Consider the following 16142-nt stretch of genomic DNA (forward strand, 5'->3'; position numbering starts at 1 on the left):
AAGCAAGTGTGATCCGTATAATCCTGTTACTGAAAAATAGGTCAAATACTTTGGAGGTTTGTTCTTTGAAAACGGGGACAGCACAATGGATGTCCATTTTTATCTTTTTTGTTTTTACATCATTTTAAAATACCTCTTGTGCTATAGCAAAATGTCTTTGTAAACTGACCAAAAACATATGAGAAAATGACATTAAAATGTTAATCACTGTCACACAGCTCCAGGGTCCTGTGAGGAGGTCCGTGTGGGTTTCCTCCGTGGGCTCCAGTTTCCTCCCACGCTCCAAAACCACATGTTGGTAGGTGGATTGGCGACTCAAGCATGTCAGTGGGTGTGAGAGTGTGAGTGAATGTGTGAGTGTGTGTCGTCCTGTGAAGGACTGGCGCCCCCCTCCAGGGTGTGTTCCCGCCTTGTGCCCAGTGATTCTGGGTAGGCTCTGGACCCACCGCGAGCCTGAACTGGATGAATTCATAAACAAGAACATAAATTAAAGCAGTATGGATTCTTTTAAGCTGACATTTTTTTATTGAACCAATGAAACTGATAAAAGCTCATACGTGAACTCTAGGAGCTGCAGAGATATGTTCCATTCTAAGTGTTCACTTCCCATCGTCTAAAGCCAGGGTTAATGTATAGATTTTTATTTGCTGTTTTGCTATACACTATTAGCGAATTTGCCATAATATGCATGACATCATTATTATATAATGACATACGTATTTACATGAAATAACATAATTCTTGTTGTAACGCATATACATAATTAATTGCATAGTTTGCAAAGTAATTAATTACATTTGCATTTTATTTACATTTGATTTGCATCTGCATCTGTTCACTCCATTTTTAACTAGGATGACTGATTACATTCGCATTGTGTATCAACAGATTCCCGTCTGTGCTTCCTCCTCTTTGTTTTTACATATTAAAATAAAACTTTTTTTCCAAAATAAGCCGAGACAATTATGTATTTCCATCAAATTCAAATCATAACATAATTCCTCTTTATTTAAAATTTTAATGTGGTAATAGACTTTTCAAAACGATGGCGAGAGTATTTCCAAAGGTCTTTTCAGTGGCATCACAATCATTTAGGAAGCGTTATTCAAAACTGAAATATTATTGACATTGAAGTGTCTTCAACATTTTTTAAGAGTTCTTAGTTGTAAAATAAAATATTAACGCAGATACTGTGCTCTAACTTGTGACAATAAAAATACATAATATCTAATTGCTCAATATTTTTTTATTGCTGAAATAAAACTGCAAAATGGAGCACAGATTCCAACACCTACAAAAAAATACATCCTCGTGAAGTGAAGGGAAATCATGTGGGTGTTTTAAAGCCCTATTTTGTGCATTTATGGATGTAAACAAACTGGGCCTGCCCTCCAGGGACTCTTTCAAGCTGTAACCACCAACACCTGTGCTTATAAGGACTTTACACTTCTTTGAGATGGATCTTAAAGAGTTGTAATTGTATCACACACTCCATCAGCTTTTAGAGTCACTGAGGCCTTCAGCAGAGAGAGAGAGAGACCTGTCAATATCGTTTGCTGTCATGCATCAGACTGCACAGCAAACGCTGCCCTGGTCTTATTAGTTTTATCGCTGTTTCACTGACTTGCATTTCCATCAGACATTGATTTACAGAAGTGCAGCAAAGAGAACGGCTGATGTACAGTGTCAGATATTTATTTGATCTGTACATCTCTCGCTTCTTTATTCACTTACCGCTTCATAATGTTGGGGGATAAACAGCAGCATTTACATTAGTGTCTGTGTTACACAGCATTAAACAACAACAGAGGATCGATCTGAATGAGGAGTCGGCTGCAGTGGGCTTTCAACACAAACCATACAAGCTTCAGATACACACACTGGGTCTAAATTAAAGGTATTGTATATGTACACACACCCACACCATCTAAGTCTCCACCACAGCAGCACAAATGTACACACACACAGAAGGACACACACTAAGAAGCACAGAAATGAAACACACACACACACATATGCAGTGAATTGTGTTTTCGTGGTAACAGGAATTTGTGGTATTGTTTATATAATCCTCATCTCCATAAGAGCACACGAACCCCCTGTTCTCTTCAAAACAAATCCCCCCTGTCTCTCTCTCTTTGTACTTTTCTCTTTCAATCTCTTATTTTCCCTCTGTCTCTCTTCCCTTGTTATCTACCCTTCTCCCACTCTAAATTATTTTCCTGTGCTTTCCTCATTCCTCTCACTGTTAGTTTTTCCTCTTTACGCACTCCATTTCCACATTGTTTCCACATTCTTTCTATTTTTTATTATTATTTTTGTCTCTGTGCTTGTCTTTGCTCACCCCCACTGCTCCCACCTCTTTGTCTCAATCTTTCTCTCACTCTCATTTCCCACTCTCTTTTTCCCCTCAGTGTCTCCGTTGCCTCTCACAGTAATGCGTACTGGTAACAGCAGTGTGTACGGTGTGGTGTGTGTATACACTGCGTGTTAGTGTAGGACTCTGTTCTCTGTCTGTTCTAATGTAATTACACACTCTTCCTGCTCTGCACTAACACTGTGGTCCTGTAATAAAACAGTTTGTATATAAAACACCTTTCACTGGAAGAGGAAACAAAAATACCAGAACAAACCCCTCACTGTGGACATAAGTGTGTCCAGGTTTAGGCTTTAAGTTCTGTCCAAGTTTACAGTAGGGAAGCTTTGCAGTGATTGTGAGCTTCAGCTGAATGGAGGTGTACACTTCCAAAACACCATTCTCATCATGATTCATGCAATTTGCTAAAAGAAAGAAAAAGAAAAAAACACGTGAGGTGAGGACACACATACGGCTAAACCTCAGCACTCTACTACTTTACTTTCTGTATTTTTGTTGCCCACATGACTGACATATCACTGAACACATTCGGCAGAGTAACACTCTTTTTTCATAATTTTCTGTGAATTTTGTCTTTATTTCCATAATTACTCTATTATAATAATTCATGATAATTGCTGATTTTATTTCTTTCTCTTTTTTTCCTCTACGGATTAGTAAGACAATCTATTTAGGCACAATGTTTCTAAGACAGTGTAAATTACACTGCTCCAATGTTATGAGAACCAGATTTCACATTCATGTCCTGTTTCCAGTGACAAATATTGATTAAAATGTAATTAATCATTTGTCTTTTATTATTTACCCTGCAATGTCTATAATTTTGGAGTCGAAGAGGTTGTACGTTGGGCACTGTTAATGAGTGCATTACATCATTACCATTCTCAGCCTGACATCCCCATTATTCAGTTTTTACCTTGATTAGAAAACTAATACTGAATGAATACAAAGTGCATATAATATTTTTACATTTTAATTTACTTGATTTACTTTCCTTTTTCCTTTAATTTGTTTTTAAATATATACTGTATCTTTTATTTGGCTAGAAAGCATATTTTAACAACTACTTTTAAAGACTGCTATGCATTCCTAAAATATAGTATGCATGCATAAAACAGTATTATGCATACATGACCAAAAGGCATGCATTCTAAAATGTGTTTTGCATAATTAAAAAGAAGTATGCATACAAAGAATAGTGGTATGCACTACATTCAACATGTAGTATGATTATTTACAAATGTAGTATGCACACTCAAAAAGTAGTATGTACATACCATAAATATACAAGCGCACTTTATAAAACCAAAAGTAGGCATAAGTAAAAAAAAATGTAGCAGGCAGTCTCAAATATAAAATTTGTATAAATAGAAGTATGCATAAATATATGTAATATTAACACTTCAAAAATGCAGCATGCATACTTAGAATTGTAATATCTGTGCTTAGATATTTATTATGCACATTTAAAAAAGAATATTCAAATATGCAGAATGCATATCAAAAATGTAGTATGCACACTCATGTTTGTAGTATGCATCCTCAAAAAAAGTAGTATATCTTTTAATTTAAAAATATTATGCATACTTAAAGTAGTATGCATACTTAAAAAGGAAGTATGCTTACTAAATAATGAAATATGCACATTTAAAATGATGGTATGCATATTTATTAGGTCATGTGCATTCCTAAACTTTTAGCATGCATACTCAAAATATAAGTACGCATACTCAAAAATGGTGGTATGCATATAAGAAATGTAGTATGCACTTTAAGCGAAGCAGTATGCATACTTAAAAATGTAATGTTTAGTCATGTATTATGCATATGTAAAACTGTAGCATGCTTGTTTAATAATGTAGTATGCATACACAAAAAGCAGTATGCATTCTTAAACATTTAGTATGCATACTCGGAGAATTAGTATGCATTCTCAAAATGGTATTATGCATACACAAATATGTAGGATGCATACTCAAAAGTTTTTTTGTAATTTTTTTTTTTTTTTGTAATTGTAATATTTTGTAATAGTTCTTTTACGCATTCAAAAAGTTGTCGAATGTGTTTAAAAAGTCCCAGTGCCTGTAAATGAGTAAAACAACAAATGGTCTTAGTTCAGTATGCTGGTCTTTCACTTTGATCATGACAGAGGCATGTAGAGATTTTTTTAAAGACAACAGAGAGAACAAACATTGAAAATCACACACCAAAATGAGGATTGCACTGTTTCTGATCCATAGGTGGGTAATATTTATCTTTTTTTTTTTGCTGTCTCAGATTACTTAAGGTGGAAATGTCTCTAAATTTGGGAGATGGCTAACTGTAGTAGTGTGCATACTTTACTATTACATTAATATGCATACCTAAAAATGTAGTGCACATATTCAAAACAGTAATATATATATATATATATATATATATATATATATATATATATATATATATATATATATATATATATATACCTTAAAATGTATCATGTTTATTTAAAAGTGTAGTATGTATACTTAAAATAGTAGTATGCATAGTCAAATATATAGTGCATATTTTTGCAAATGTAGTATGCACACTCAAAAATGTAATACGCTTGCTTAAATATTTAGTGTGCATACTTAAATATTAGTATGTATAATCAAATATGTAGTATGCATCCTTAAAGATGTTTTATTCATACCTAAATATATAGAACAGATACTCAACAATGTAATATGAATTCTATTTAAAGTAGTATGAATACTTCAATGTTTTATGCATATCCAAGCATTATTATGCATTTTAATAAAATTATTATTCATATTTATAAATGTGATACACATAATCCAAAAGGTAGCATGCATGACCAAAAATGTATGTACACTCAAAAATGTAGTAATACATCCATCAGACATAATTATGTAATTAAGTAATAATGTAGATGTATACGTCATCTCCACATTTATGACATGTATTACCTCAGCGTGGCTCCGGCCAAAAATAAACAGGCAGTGTCTGAATCAAGGAAATCGAGAGCAACAGCATTAAAATAATGAGATCCAGTTACAAACTTTGATGGGGAAACCAGACATAAACAAAATGTAAATTAGCTTTGGAGATATTACACGTTTGCCAAGGTAAGCCATACCAGCGCGTGTGAGAGAGGGCTGTGTTTTACTGTGTACTGCCTCCGTACAAACACTGCTAATATATTATGCAGTTTCTGCTTCCTGCGACCAGACTCGGAGTGCGTCGTTTCTGTCAGGGATGCAGGTATCCTCATTACAGCCAGCACCCTTTGTTTAATGCATGGTGTAATGGGGGCCGCGCCGTGTTTTTACGGGAGCTGCACGCTGCTTTCCCGTACCTCTGTGATGTGGATTTGGGAAAGGAATTGTGTTTGATGTTGTTTGAAGATGGACATGAAATAATGAGGGGAGGAAGAGAAAACACTGCCGAAACACACTCCAGCGCCGAGATCAAAGCGGCTGCATTTGAGGCGCTCTTAGGAGAGTTAATTTGGGATTCCATCAATCAATCATTAAGCTCTCGATAGGGGGAGAGCCTTGCATATCGACTGTCCTTGACGGACACTTGAGGGACGGCGGCCCGTCCACTTTGGGGATCCACGGGATTCGCGGAACAAATGCAAAATTGAGTGACAGCTCATCTCTACCTGCCAAAACAGGCTGACTTGATAGAATGGTGTAATAACGTTTAGCCGCTAAAGCCCGCGATGAAGAGCCGCTGCAACTGGCAGCCATTATCATCCTGACACAGCAGCGTTCAAACCCACTCAGTGTTTCACTCCACTCAGTCTTCGAACACTGATCTCAGAGCAGTTTCCCGTCTTCCTTTAAAACGCTTCTAATTATACACCGGTTAGGCCCATTGGGGGGGCCCCATTCTGCGTCAATATAATGGCTGACAGTTAGCCACCTCAACGCCTTCCTTCATTAAATGGCTAGAATTGAATAGTCAAAATCACCCCTACAGGCATTTACATCTTCCCTGACTGCTGCGAATATCCATCCAGGTGAGAGTAGTTTTATAGATTTCCCGCTCTACTTCTGCAACTTCACAACAGACGACCACACAGCTGCACTTTTTGAAAGTCGCGCGAAAGTTGTGAGGCCTCATATGTGGTCCTAAACTTCTGAAGACCTGCGATGGGGAGCAGTGGATATGTGACAATGCTGTGTTCAGTGGATGCCAATATATCAATGACTGCAAATACAGATGAATTATTAAAGGATTTGGATGGGTATCAGATTGAGAATGAGAATTTTAGTGGATGTCAGTGAACAAATGGCTTTTCAGTTATAAACTGCTAATGACTATCAATGGACATAAATTTATCAATAAATGTGGAGTCATTATCAATGCGGCAAACAGTTTTTTGCTAATTACTGTGCCAGACATTTTCAGTTAATTGTAGTTCATTCTCAGTGTCGTGAAGAAGAAGATGATGAAGAAGATTCTCCAAAAGGAAGAACATTCTAAAAAGTTTTATTGCAAAGAAAAGAACAGCATCTGAACCAAGCACCACGTACTGCATGGTGAAAGGGTTTCAGCCAATGTACCTCTAAATTCAACCCACAATTCTCAGTTTATATCAGCTATTTACTATCTATATAAAGTAATAAGGTATATAAGGTAAGGTAATAAGGACTGAGAGAGGGAAAGTGATATAGCTTCCTCTTCTCTCACTTCCAGGAAAGAAGCTTACCACACAAAAAAAGAAAGCACACACTTAAATGCATATATGAACAATACAATACACTTCACGTTTTATATTCGACTTACTTGTTTCTTTGTAATATTTGTATTATTCTTTCATTCATTCATTATCTGTAACCCTTATTCAGTTCAGGGTCGCGGTGGGTCCAGAGCCTACCTGGAATCATTGGGCGCAAGGCTGGAACACACCCTGGAGGGGGCGCCAGGCCTTCACAGGGCGACACACACTCACACATTCACACCTACGGACACTTTTTTGAATCGCCAATCCACCTACCAACGTGTGTTTTTGTACCATGGGAGGAAACCGGAGCACCTGGAGGAAACCCACGCAGACACAGGGAAAACACACCAAACTCCTTACAGACAGTCACCCGGAGCGGGACCAGAACCCACAACCTCCAGGTCCCTGGAGCTGTGTGACTGCGACACTACCTGCTGCACCACTGTGCCGCCATATTTGTATTAGTTTATTTAAAAAAAATAAATTCATTAAATAATTGTGCATTTAAAATCTCCTTGAAGAGACTAAAAATAGTAAAAGTTGTTCACAGGAGGACAGTAGGTGGTGGACAAGCAGTGATCTACAGTCAGCTGGGCATCAAACCTATTAAGCCAGTAGATGAATATATGCTCACTGCCAGGATGCAAGGTTCCACCGACTCCAAACACGGGTGGAAATGGCAAGGTTTCCTCCATTTTTTTGGGGTGAATAAAACGTATTTTGTTAAATGCCAAGTGAAAGATTCCTTGTTTTTATAATGATTTAATCTACTGCATTAAAAATAATAGGACATTTCCAAAGCTGAAGACTTGCCTGACATTTACCCAGAAGGTTACAATATCGTATTAACAAACTTTTTTATTAAGGCTGAGGGAACAGTTATTGCCAAAGAGTTTTAACTTTACAGAACTATAGTCATAAATACTCTGTTTAAACACCAATAATTAACTCATTCATGGTTAAATACTAAGGCTATATAGAGAAGAAAGGATTCCAGAAGGTAACTGTGATACCATTTAAGGTGGAATGGAAGTTTCGGAACATTATACACAGAACTGATCTCAAATCAGAATTGCTGCTTTCATTAATATGAGCATAAGCAAAAAAAAAAAAAAAAAAAAAACCATAGAAGACTGCATTCATGTTAATAAACACCATGCTCTGAGTTGTTACCATAGCGACTGAGGGGGCCCTGCTGTAAAAGGTATTCCTATTGGCTGAAGGGACTGTTGTTGATTAGAGTTGGATTTAACAGATTACTAATTTCACACTCGCTTTAAAACAGAGAAAATCAACTACACACTGTTTCTTACTGAAAACTGTAACATTACTTTGTTTTAGATCTGGTCCAGGATCTTGTTCTTGGATTTTCCCATCCATCTGGAATGGGGTTTCGGTGCATTCTGGCTTATTTCCAACACTCCTTAACTTTGAACGGATTTCAATGTGCCATTATCTTTCAGATGTGTTACTTGTACAGTGGAGTAATTATGTAACTCCACTCAACTAATAACTCGTATAACCTTCTGTTCCACAAAGAGAACAGTGACCCACTTTGTAACAATACTGTGGAAGAGAAAAGAAATGACTTTGAAATTAACGGCGGTCAGTAAAATGTTATGAAATATTTCCTGCAGTGTTCCCCAGTGACAAACTGCACGGAATAAAATGCAATGACATTTATTTCAATTGATACATTTTGCTTTACAAAACATAATTATACTCACCTTATACTACACTTATTTTAAACATGGCAACCCTCTTGTGGGGGACCCACTCTGTGGAATATAATCTGGTTCACACGGTGACTAAAAAACAATGCGTTTCTTTTACTTGTGTGGGATAAAAAAACAAATAAAAACATGTACATTTAAATGTAGATAAATATTAGATTTCATAAATATGTCTGCTGCTTTTTTCTGAGAAGTAGAAATGATTGACGGGTTTTGAAAAGAATGCAGAAGGAAAGAAAAAAACAAACACACACACACGTTAGTTTAGCTGCTAAATGGAATGACATGTTCCAGCATTTTTTTATTTCACAACGCATGGCAACATCAGCCTGCCCCCATTCTCCATTCAACTGGCCCTGACAACAGCCCCCCACTGTCAAAATTGTCGTAATCAGAACTTACATAAAACCCTAACGCTGTCATCATGCAAAATGGATAAGACAAGGCCATCGTCAGCAGCCTGGCTCCAGCAGTTAATTCGCCGTATCCCCCACCCTAAGGGTGATAATTACATAGAACCGAATGGGACAGGTCATTCCCCAAACCAACAATGAGCCAATATGTATGCATAAAGCCATACCCAGCTTCAGTGAATGAGATAAGAGATTCATTAAGCGGTGGATTGGTGCTGCTTCTAGTGAGCTATGTTTATGTCTCTTTCGTGTCTCATGTTGTGTCTGGGGTTTATGTTCCAGTCCCAGTCCTGGTATCAGGGAAAAAAAATTTAATTTCCCATTGTCCCACAGAAATGGTGAGATCCACCATTACAGCCTGGGTTTATTCCTCGTTGCTCGGCAGATTTTGGCTTCCCGCTGTGCCGAGGTGTCAAGCATCCACACAATTACCCTACACAGCAAATCTGAAGTACGCCATTTCAAAACCAAATTGAAGTGTTAAAAACTTGATGTTACGTGTTGATTATTGAGTTGTTTTACAGCCAGAGTGTTAATAAAGGAGTGTTTTAAGGGTGTTACGTACTGTACTCTTTCAAGATTCTGATTAAACTTCTGCTCATGATCTCTGACAGAGTTTGTTGAATTTGTTATTCTTTTAGTTTCTGTTAATTAAATTAAAAACTTTCAAATACGTGTCTATTTTAATCACGTTTTTGATCGAAGATGAAACTGCTTCAATTTACAGTGTGTTGATTAATAACTATGTATTAACAATATAACATTCAATAAAATATATCATATACCAGCTCAAAGTGTAGTTCTAACAGGATTTGGCTTGGTTTTGTGCACAAAGTGTTCAGTGTAAAACCCACAGTGATGATAAACAGGAAAATATCACCTGAAGGCTGCATGCTTAGTCTTACAACTAATACTCATTAAAACTATCATCTAATAATAGCATGGCTCAAAAATAGTTTTATAACTTATTCCCAAATTCTCAACTCCAGAAAAGTCAAAAATGACAGTTGCATGTGTTTGAATGTACGGCCACTGAACATAAATATAAAACCAATCAGCTTTGTATTGTTCAGATGTGTCAAAGAAATCTAGACAAAAAAATTATTCATATTTCTGTATTAATCCATAAATTTCAAACTATCCTCTAGGCCACTAAAGTAATGTTTTTTTGTGTGTGTGAAAAGCATTAAATGTAAAGCTAATACCTTACAAAACAACATAATGCATTAAATTGAGTAATATACCTGTTGAAATTGGTAGCATTTCAAATTAATATATTAGAGCAACATATCTGAATTGAAATTTAAAAAACGTAAATAATAATTCGTTTAAACCATTTTTTTTGTGTAAAATTGACAACCGGATCATACTTTTTAACCTTTTTGTTTTTTTAGATTCTTTTAAAAAATATTTTTTTTATGTTCCTAAGGTGAGAAAGTTACTGAATAAATGCTGCTGAAATAACATATAATATTATAATATATAATATATATAAAGTATAAAATGTAAAAGGTCTTCCAGAAATAATCAAACACAATTTACTATTAGGACAGAATTGAACATAAAGCCAATATTTCATATTCTGCTAAACTCTGACAGCATTAAAACACCCAGAAAAAAAGTATTTAATATATAAAATATTAATTATAATAAGTATAAAATATTAATTTTTGAATAAAATGTAAAAAAAATAATCTTGTTATAGGCTTTATTGTGGTATCTGTGGTTTCAGTACTGAAGGTTTTTATTGTGATATCAATTTAGGAACAATGTATTGTGCAACCCTGATCATTTTTTTATTATTTTGAGTAACTGCTTTGAAAATGTATAATTAATGTAGCTTATTAATGAGAGTTCTAAACAAAAGACAAAATTCAGACCCAGTGGGTATAAAAGGTTAACTAGTAAGTAGGTAAGTGGGTAAAATGAATAAATAAATGAATAAATAAACAAACAAGGACAACACCTATAGTAATAATTGTAATGATGATGATGAACAGTTAAGGTTAGATTACCTGATAGATTTAAATTAATCTAACAGGAAATCAATACAAATTGATTAAAATTTTTAGTATTTTATGAAAATCTTTTCCAAATACCATAATCTAGAAAGATCTAACCACACAATGTTTTTATATTAATGTGGAAGCCCAGAAGAGTAGTTGTTGTCTTTGGCATAGCCGATATATATATCCAGATCAATCAATAAACCAGACCCTAAAGTACTAATCTGTAGTGGTTAGTGGTTTGCTGCCGGTGCACTGATGTATATGCATTACTCCCCAAAGCAGAACAAAAGTCTTCTGCTTCTTTATTTCCTTTAATCAATCAGTTTTGACTTTGAACTTTACATTACCTTGCCCTCGTCCATCAACGGGGTCAAACTTCATGTACGTCAAATCCCTAGGAATGTTGTCAGGAGGCTGAAAGTCGTTTCTCTCTGTCTTCGCTGGACTGATGACTAATGGAATCAAAAGCCACAACTCTTTCAGAGAATTCACACATGAAAGGAATTGTTCATAATTTGAAATTTTGCAGTTCATTAGTTAGAAGTGTGGGCTGCCTGACACTGCCATGTGCTTTAAACATCACTGTACACTGCACTGCACTGTCTTTATAGCAGTATATCAGCTCTAAACCCTGCCAGATGCTAATGTATTTGAATGTTACTTACATTAACATAAAAATGTTTGATGAATATCATAATTCCATCTGGTTATTAATTAAAAAAAGGAACTTGCCAATGATAATAGTAATAATAATAAAATAAAGTATACTTTAGTACTGTCAGATAGACTAAAATCTGTGTTAATAAGAGTTTTTCTTTGAATATATTTAACATTTTGAATATACGTCATGTGAATATTTGGAATACATTGAATGCGTTTTAAATAATAATTCCATAATTCCAAAAAAACATTGATAACCCATTTCAGCTGTAAAACCATGACAGATTTGGAGAAATTGCTGGTGATCTGATAATTACATTGTTATAATCATTCATAGGTTAAAGAGGTTCATTGGAATTTTTGCAATAATTGTGCAGCAATTCCAAATGAACTCTAATGCGTTATCTATCCAGCATTAATTCTACATACATCCACTACTGTAAATCATTTGGTGCGAAATATTATTACAATTTTTTAAATTATCCAATTATAACATTATATATCTGCATCCACCAAACGACACAAAACTCTAGGTTTTATTCACAGTGTAAAACTATATTTCTGCTTAGCGCAATCAATCAATCAAACAATCATATCTCATGTGGCATATATAAAAAATGAACAAATGGGAGTGTGTGTCTACCAGCATTCATGTGCCTCATCAAAATGTTGGAGTTCAAGTGACTTTTTTTGTCTTCTGGATTAAAATAAGTGAAGATACAAAAAAAAAAAATTAAATAAATAAAAAAATAAAAAATCACATTTCTGTAGCAGGAACGTGAGAATGTGGGAATCGCTATAAATCACACACATGGTTCACACAGTCAATCACTCACCTGCACTCTATTCTCCTCCTCGCTGAAAGTGCACCAAATCCAGATGCCATTCCTCAACTCACACCAGCTGTGCAATAAACAGCCTAGAGATTCAGATCCATTTTCTTTCCCCTTTGCTCTGCTGCAGTTTTCTGATTCTGGTTCCCTGTCCTAGGCCCCCCACAGTCTATATATATATTCTTACATTTTGAACGTTTTTTTATACACTGTTGGAATGAAACCATGCATTTAATGTTTTTCCTTTCATTTTTTTTTACATCGTGTGAACATATCATCTGCTTTTACACTGTGAAAAAATCATTAAAAAAATTTTTGTTTGGAATTTTAATAATTATTATTAATAACCATCATTTATTTGAACAATTTCTGACAACACAAGAACTGTACATTCTACCTTTACACTGTAGCTACAAACTTGAAATTGCCAGAGTGTAATTCATAATGTAACAACTTAATAAATGTTATTATGTACTTACATATGAACAACCATGTTATAAAATCTAAATCATTTGGAAAGTAAGACAAGGCTTGTAGGATTTAAGCCAAATAAAAAATGTAAGAAGATAGATATGTTGCACTGTATGAATAAGTGATTTCTTTCAGTTGTGTCTGCCTTTTCTCCGTAGATTTATTCCCCTCCTTGCTGTTCTAGCTCAGTGCGCTCCCACTCTGTGTGTGTGTGAGAGAGAGTGTTATCTCTGAGATCTCTAACCCAACACACTTGCAACATTCAAAAGTGGGAACACTGCAGTGGAAGCTTGTTGCTGGGTAAAAAAGAAGGGAAAAATAAGGCCTTCCATTGTAGACAGAAGAAATGGAAAAGGAATCAGATGTGGTCATTATAAGCTGTAGGTGCAGGGCCCCGTTCGGTGTCACTGTGTATTAATGAGTTTCGGTTGAAATATTGCAGTTGGGGCCATGTGTTTGGCTCCATTAATGGCGCCGCCCTTCCTTCAGACTCCGTAGCTCCGCACAGTGACGAACTACAGTAGCGGAATGGGCACGAGTGAATGCAGACCGGATCACTACCATTTACTGTTTATTTTTGGAGGTTATGGGCCTATCGATATTTCTTGTAGTGCAAAAACCATACAAACAGTGCTCCATCAATGCCGTTGGCTGTTTCCATTTAAGGGACTGTATGCAATCACCACATCTCGCTGCTGAATGGGTCTTTTGTTTGACTAAATGCTCCTCGGCTCATTTATTCCTGTGTTTGTTGTTTTGGAAAACATTACCATATTAATTACCACTTAATGGGCTTAATTAGATTACTTTGTAATTAAACTATAAAGAATTGATGAGCTCAGGAAAGCATTAATAACCTGTTGCAGGAAGTGTAATTTCTTTCTTATTCCAGGTTTCTATATGAAACTCTAAACATAAAGTTCTGCGTAAAAGCCTTTCATTGATTTAAGTTCCAGAAAGCTCATTAAATAGGAGTTAGTCATTTTTCAGGGGATATTTCAAAAAAAGAGATTGAAAAAAGGAAAGGGGGGGAGTGTTAAAAGAAGAGTTTCAAAAGTTCATTAAACGATGAATAGCAGAGAAACGCTTAACAAATAACAAACCCAGACAGATCCCCATGGCTGTAAGGTACTGTACAGGTACATTACAGTCACTAAAAGGTACAAACAGTGTAAATATACATTTAGAGGTACGAACAGTGGGTTTAAAGTTGTACGGTCTTTCTTAAAGGTACAGAAGGAGAAATATTAGTAACCTTTCTTTACAGAACAGTTCACTCATTCACTATCTGTAAGAGCTTATCCAGTTCAGGGTCGCGGTGGGTCCAGAGCCTACCTGGAATCATTGGGCGCAAGGTGGGAATACACCCTGGAGGGGGCGCCAGTCCTTCACAGGGCAACACAGACACACACACATTCCCTCACACACTCACACCTACGGACACTTTTGAGTCGCCAATCCACCTACCAACGTGTGTTTTTGGACTGTGGGAGGAAACCGGAGCACCCGGAGGAAACCCACGCAGACACAGGGAGAACACACCAACTCCTCACAGACAGTCACCCGGAGCGGGAATCGAACCCACAACCTCCAGGCCCCTGTTTTACAGAACAGTGTAAAATAAAATATATAATCTGTAAATAGACGTTCTGGAGGTGAAAGCAACACAACTTAAATATCTGCCATTAATATCAAATATTGCGTATAAAAACATAACGGAAGCAGGAGAAAATTAAGCACAGATCTGAACAAATCCACATCCTTTCACTGTAAAGTGATCACTGTGGGTCTGAAAAGACGTGGAGCTGTGAGGAAGCTGTTACTGAGAAAAGGAAACAGACACATAAGACAGTAGTTCTCAGATCACCATCCAGAAGAGCTGAGTGTGTTTGGGAATTACCTGGAGTGTGAGAAGCAGAAAGTGACTGAACGGTCAAATTGTAGACAAACTGCTCTTGAGGCTTTTGTAGAAGAACAGAAAACAACTCAAGCCAAATTTAATGTTACAATTCACGGTTGAGGACGTTTAAAATTCTGCTTTAAAATTCCTCCTCCCAACGGAAACATTCCTTGATGGCTGTCGTGACAAGAGACGGCAATAATTGAAGGGTGATCTCCGCTGTTTGTTAGCGCTGCATGGTTGACTTGATCAGATGCAGAATGAAGTACATGCATTTGCAAACAGGAAAAAATGGTCACATTTATTTGATATCAAACAAGAGGTGAATTTACATCAGCGTCTGACAATGGGCTCCTACAAAAGATTGAAATGAATACAACGGCGTTGTATTCTCCCACACACTTTCATTCCAGCCTTGTTTATTATTATTTTTTTTGTTGTTATTATTACGTCTCGAGATTTCATACTTCATCTAATAAATTATTGAGTGTCAAAAATGCTGAGATCTTTTTTTTTTTTTGTAAGACATTGACACAAACAAAAGGTTCTTTATTTCTGGCAATCACTGCCATGCCATTTTACACCAAAATAAATTACATGAGTCCAATTCACTCCAAATTGTGCAAGACTTAATTCCTTTTTTCTTTAAGTTGAAAAAAAAAGGAAGGAAGGAAACTTTTCCCTGCACAAGTACGTTGGCAAAAATCATGAACCGTCAAAATCCATAACTCATGAAAGCAAATACACTGTTCACAAGTGGAAAGATGAATCATGGGCTTCTTTTCATGTTCTTAAGAATTCTACAATGAACTAAGTGTTAAGAGTTTGCACATTTTAACAAAAGAAAAGAAAGGACAAAAAAAAAAAAAAACCCTAAAAGTTGCAACCCCCTTTTATTTCTAAAACATCTTGAAATTTCAACGACGGTTGCCTTTATCCTTTTAAAATGTTTTTCTAATTATTTTTTTTCGTCTAGTTTATTTCCACTCATGGTACAGCAAAATATATCTTCTTTAGCTGTCATTCTTA

Source organism: Hoplias malabaricus, chromosome 9 (genome assembly GCF_029633855.1).
Source record: "Hoplias malabaricus isolate fHopMal1 chromosome 9, fHopMal1.hap1, whole genome shotgun sequence".
Taxonomy (NCBI): Eukaryota; Metazoa; Chordata; class Actinopteri; order Characiformes; family Erythrinidae; genus Hoplias; species Hoplias malabaricus.